The sequence below is a fragment of the Ictidomys tridecemlineatus genome, chromosome 10 (genome assembly GCF_052094955.1).
Source record: "Ictidomys tridecemlineatus isolate mIctTri1 chromosome 10, mIctTri1.hap1, whole genome shotgun sequence".
Lineage (NCBI taxonomy): Eukaryota > Metazoa > Chordata > Mammalia > Rodentia > Sciuridae > Ictidomys > Ictidomys tridecemlineatus.
The window spans coordinates 123,917,097-123,923,545 of NC_135486.1; the positions used below are offsets into that span (position 1 = coordinate 123,917,097).

Genomic DNA, 6,449 nt, shown 5'->3' on the forward strand with positions numbered 1-6,449 from the left:
CAATATCTTTTTATTTTATTTTTATGTGGTACTGAGGATCGAACCCAATGCCTCATGAATGGCAGGCCAGAGCGCTACCACTTGAGCCACAACCCCAGCCCCTATTTCCCCTTCTTTTCCTTCTCTCTCCTCCTGGTCCTCTTCCTCTACTCTATGATCTTCCTTCTATTTATTAACTTTTTAAATTGATGTATTATAATTATACATAAAAGTGGGATTCATTGTGATAAAAATATGGACTGATTCAGGAATTTGTGTATCATCTTTGTGCAGGGCCATGCTAATCTTTTTTGGATCATTCCAGTTTTAGTATATGTGCTGTCAAAGTGAGCCCCAGATGTCTGGTCTTAATGTCCAGTTCTTGTTACTTTTTCAGTATCCTGGTCTTTCTGTCTGAAATCGGTGGGGTCTTTTTTTAGTATTTGGAATTCAGAAATCTCATTGGGATGTGTCTGGATGCTTATTTGTATTCACGGGAGTCCTTTGACTCTTCACATTCAAATGTCCGTCTTCATCTATTATTTTACTTTCCTTTAGGGAATCCTGTTATTTGCATGTCAGGTCTTCTGAATTGATCTTTCAACTTTGCATTTAATGGCATAATTTCTTTCTCTTTGTATTTCTGACATGTCATATAATCTTCCAGTATGTTCGTGTGTCTCATAAGTGACTTTGCCAACTACCAAGTACGTCAAGTTTAAGTAAAAATTCTGGCATTGAAGAAGTAACGACAGGATGAGTCGTGGACCAGCCAGGCCCATTAGGTTGATCTAGAGTTCAGACCATCTATCACCTGACCACCATAATCCCCTATTTTGATTGGTGGAACACAATGGTGTTTTGGGTCCCCAGAAATAAGCATAAACTTGGAGCCAATGTCTATTAATCCCTAAAAGGTCTAGATATTTCCTTTTCCCCCAGAGCATAGGCACCCTAGTAAATGGCCATTGGTCCCTTTGGGGAAGGTTTGGAGGAGGATTTATGAGGAGCACTTGCAGCAGTGGTACAGGATCCTTCCTCAAGGGGACTTCACTGTGTCTTCAATCAGGGCCTTGGGTCATTGACAACATGGATCTCAAAACTACTGAGAGGCTGTGACTCCACTGTGGCAACCCAAGCCAGGACTTTGGTTACCAAGTCTAGGCTTTCTTCACTGTATAGATCAGGCACCAGAGAAGCATTTGCAGAATGGTGGAATAGGATTCCAATAATCTTCTTCTTCATAAAAGCACTGTGAACCCTGGAGACAATGATCAGTGTCTCAATGTGAACCCTGGAGCAAAATCAGCTTTTTCAGAATCTGGAAATGAACCAAAGGCTAGCCATGATGCAAACCTTAGTTATTCAAGAAAAACATCTGTGTCTTCCTAGGAAGAATGAGCTTTGTGGTATTTTAACTTGCCCTATTCCCTCTCCCTAGGTCCACAATAAGAGCCTTATAGCTAAAGGACCTGTGAGAACCAATAGCCTGGCAGCCACTGGAGCAGGCAGAGCATGTTTGAAGCCCTATAAGAGCTCCATCCCCTGTGACATGCCACTATTTGACCTGCCTGGACCTTCTGAAAATATCTGTTCTCAGGGTTTGTCTTTATTTGACCTGACTCTGAACTTTCCCTTGCCTATAGCCATATCCCTGGGGCATTGGTTGAGAACACTCAGTGGTAATTGTAACATACAACTGCCTGAGGTGATGTACCAGTGGAGGGTAATAAGAGATTGACAAAAACAAGTGGGGTGGAGGGACTGGAGTATGAACTATCTATAGAGAGTTTTGAAAATGTATATATATATACCTTCCTGGGAATTGTTAGAAAGTTACCAGTGTGTATAGGGCTGTGAACATGCCAGGAAGGACCTAGAAAGACCCTAAACTCTCATCTCTACCTAACTTTAAGTTTCTGTGCAAGCAGTATGTGAAGGCTAGAGCAGTCTCATAAATTACCTGCTTAAGTGTTGAAAACATGACCAAACACACCCACACACACATTTAGAAAAGACTAGAAAAGACTAGGAGACTCATTGGTTGCGGCATTTTATATATATATTAGTTGTTGATGGACCATTATTTATTTATTTTATTTCATATCTAATGCTGAGAATCAAACCCCATGCCTCTCACATGCTAAGCAAGTGCTCTAACCCTGAGCCACAACCCCAGCCCCTCTTTTAAAGATTTTAAAATGACAACTGCAGCTAGGTGTGGTGGTGCACATCTGTAATCCAGGGGCTCAGGAGGCTGATGCAGGAGGATCAAAAGTCCAAAGCCAGCCTCAGCAACCTAGTGAGGCCCTAAGCAACTTAGCAAGAACCTGTTTCAAAATTTAAAAAAAAAAAAAAAAAAAAGATAATTGCAGTGGGCTGGGGATATGGCTCAGTGGCAGAGCACTTGCCTAATATGCAGAAGGCCAAGTTCCATTCCCAGCACCCCACACACACACACACACACACACACACACACACACATACACACAACACAAACACACACCACACACACAAAGACAACTGTGGAAAGCAATACAGATGCTCTTCAACTTTTGATGGGGATAGGGCTATGTTCTGTGAAATCTATTATAAATTGAAAATAGCTTGAGTCACAAATACCTTTAAGTTTATTATTTTTTTATTTTGTAGTTGTAGATGAACAGAATGCCTTTATTTTATTTATTTTTATGTGGTGCTGAGGATTGAACCCAGTGCCTCATGTGTGCTAGGAAAGAACTCTTGCGCTGAGCTACAGCCCTAGCCTCCTTTTAAAAAAAAAATTTTTTTTTTTCAGGGCTGGGGATAAAACTCAGGGCCTTGCCCATGCTAAACAAGTGCTGCACCAATGAGCTACATCCTCAGCTGGAGAAATGCCTTTAATACATTTAGTTTACTAAACATCATATATTAGAGACACAGTCACATCTGTGATTGAGTGGCTAACAGGGAGCTATACCACATCATAAGAGAGTATCATACCACATAGTGTTAGCCTGGGAAAAGACTAAATAGTTTTTACTCAGTGCATATCACCTTTGCAACATTTTAAAGTAAAAAAAAAATCACAAGTCAAACCATCATAAGTGGAGAACCATTTGTAATTGTAAAAAATTATCTGTTTATGGACTTATATTACCTTGTATTAGAAAGAGGGAACAGAGTTTTATAAAAGCAAAGTTTTTATGTATTATTGAAATGAAGTTGGTTTAAACGTGACCTAGATTGCTTCAAGTTAACTATAATCCTTGGGGGATCATTAAGAAAGTAATTCAGCTGGGCATGGTGGTGCACAGTTGTAATCCCAGCAATTTGGGAGGCTGAGACAATTTCAAGGCCAGCCAAGGTAACTTGGTGAGACCCTGTAGTCAAAATAAAAAACTAAAAGGGCTGGGTATGTAGCTCAGTGATAGAGGCCCTGGATTTAACCCCTGCTACCACAAAAATGAGAAGAAAAGAATTCAAAAGAATAAAGGGAAAGAAACAACAAGGGAATTAAAACAAAATGCTAGGGGCTGGGGATGTGGCTCAAGCGGTAGCGCGCTCGCCTAGCATGCGTGCTGCCCGGGTTCGATCCTCAGCACCACATACCAACAAAGATGTTGTGTCCGCCGAGAACTAAGAAAAAATAAATAAATGTTAAAGCTCTCTCTCTCTCTCTCTCTGTCCCCCCCACCTCTGGGTAGAATCACAGCCTCTGGGATAAGAGTCCCTTGTGTTTCTCCTCTGCTGGCAAAGCAATAAACCTTTAAAAAAAAAAAAAAAAAAAAAAAAAATGCTAGGGCTGGGGATGTGGCTCAAGCAGTAGCGTGCTTGCCTGGCATGCGTGCGGCTGGGTTTGATCCTCAGCACCACATACAAACAAAGATGTTGTGTCTGCCGAGAACTAAAAATATATATATATATATATATTAAAAAAAAATTCTCTCTCTCTCTCTCTCTAAAAAAAAAATGCTAGAAAATATGTAATACAGAAAGCAATATGGAAGAATATAGGAACAAAAAGTAGAACACATATTGAATAGCACAATGACAAATGTAAATCATATCTTATTAGTAATTAGGTTATTTAGTGATTTTAATTAGGTTAATGTAAAGAACACTCCAGTCAAAAGACAGAAGGTTCCATGAGCAACATTGTGTACACCTGTAATTCTAGCAACTTGGGAGGGTAAGGCAGGAGGATTGCAAGTTCAAGGCCAGCCTCAGCTATTTAGCAAGACCTTGTATCAGAATAAAAAATTAAAACAAGGGGCTGGGATGTAGCTTGGTGGCAAAGCGTCTGCCTCACATTTGCATAGCCCTGAGTTGGATCCCCAGTTTCAAAAAAAAAAAAAAAGAAAAGAAAAAAAATTAAATGGGCTGGGATATAGCTCAGTGATGGAGTGCCCCTGGGTTCAATCCCTAGTACCATAAAGGGCAGGGAGAACAAAAGGAGATGGGGGTGTGGCTCAGTGGTAGAGAGCACTTGCCTAACATAGTGAGACCTGGGTTTGAGTCTCATCACTAAAAACAAAAGCAGAATAGTTTTTTAAAAAGATTCACTTATGTACTCTAGAATATAAATAGGGCAAACAGATTGTAAGAAAAAGGATGAAACAAGAAGCCAATATATGCCATGTAAAAGTCACCATAAGGAGATATGGAATGACTATACTAATATCACACAAAGCAGAATTTAAGACAAAAATTTTTTCTCAAGACAGGACATTTTATTTATTTTTTAATATTTATTTTTTGTTTTAGGTGGACACAATATCTTTATTTTATTTTTATGTGGGGTTGAGAATCAAACCCAGTGCCTCACACATGCTAGGCGAACGCGCTACCACTTGAACCACATCCTCAGCCCCAAGACGGGATATTTTATAATGATAACAGAGTCAATTATGTCAGGAATACATAATTATAAACATATATGCACCTAATGAGCAAGCCCCCAAATCAATATAAAACAAAAATTGACATAACTAGCCAAGCATGATGGTGCATGCCTGTAATCCCAGCAGCTCAGGAGGCTGCGGTAGGAGGATATCAAGTTTAAAGCCAGCCTCAGCAACCACAAGGTGCTAAGTAACTCAGTGAGACCCTGTCTCTAAATAAAATACAAAATAGGCCTGGGGATGTGGCTCAGTGGTCGAGGGCCCCTGAGTTCAATTCCAGGTAACCAACAACAACAACAACAAAACCTAAAGGGAGAGAGAGGCAATGCTACAATAATAGCTGAAGACTTCAATACTAGACTTTTGAATAGTGGGTAAGAAGATCAGCAAGGATATAGATCAAGCAATATTGGAGTTCATTCCATCTATTTCATATCTAGGGACACTGTGATCAATTAGTTACCAAGACCACCTCAAGCTAAGAAATAAGATTGCCTGGTGGTCTCTGCTGCCCTTACAGTTGATATATCCATCTTGTTGGGATCCTCTCCATAACGACTGAGACATACTCACTGAGATCAGGATCTCTTCTGTCTCTCTCTTTTCCCGTCCCCTGCTCTCTCTCCAGTACTGAAAATTGAGCCCATGGAACTTTATCACTGAGCTATATCCCCAGTTCTTTTTTTTTTTTTTTTTTACATTTTAAAAATTTTGATTCAGGGTCTCTCTAAATTGCCATAGTTGACCTTGAACTTGTGATCCTCCTGCCTCAGCCTCCCCAGTCACTGGGACTACAGACTTGTACCACTCTGCCCAGCTCAAGGAGTTTTACCTGTACTATAAAATAAAGCAAAGAGCTTTGCAAAGATGGAAGTATTCTCTTTAATGCCTTAACAAAAGGAGTGTCTTCTGAGTCCTCTCACAGAATATAGTGGACAGATTTCACATGATAAATCCCTCTATCATATCGATCCTTTTAATTTCCCTTTCTGTGTGATGCCAGGAAAATTTTAGCATCTCAATCACTAATTGTAGCCCACCATTAAGTCCAAATCTCAGTCAACAACCAAATAATACCTCTTAGGGCTAACTTGAAACACACAAGCTAACACATTAAATCTGCAAATAAACATACCCACATCAGTGAATTCAGCCCTACTGAGTGTCACATTCTATCCTCACTGGTTTAACACCCTTAGAATCCATTTTTTTTCCAAACTCCCCATGTTTCTCCACCATATTAATATCTTGCAATTCCTGTGGTGTATAAATTGTTTCCTCTTGGATCATATAATGTATACCTTCCCGGCTAGAACATGCTGAGATTTGACTCCAGTTAAAGGCACAGTAGCAAAAGGGTGGTTTGGGTGGGTTTTGAGAGAAATGACTGTCCATTTTCAAGGCATTTGCCCAGGTGAGGAAATCACAGGGCTTTCAAATAGAAGAAACTGTCAGGTGTGGTGGCTCATACCTGTAATCCTGAGCGATTCTAGAGGATGAGGCAAGAGAATCACAAGTCAAGACTGGTCTCAGCAAGTTTGGGGAGAACCTGTCTCAAAATAAAAAAATAAAAAAAGGACTGGAAAT

The 6,449-nt window shown here is 40.0% G+C and overlaps 1 non-coding gene across 1 annotated transcript; it reads right to left on the bottom strand.

Moving 5' to 3' along the window:
- Positions 1 to 228: 228 nt before the first annotated feature.
- Positions 229 to 334, bottom strand: LOC120887777 (U6 spliceosomal RNA). The gene has a single exon (XR_005731103.1). It is a non-coding gene; the product is annotated as a U6 spliceosomal RNA (small nuclear RNA).
- Positions 335 to 6,449: the final 6,115 nt, after the last annotated feature.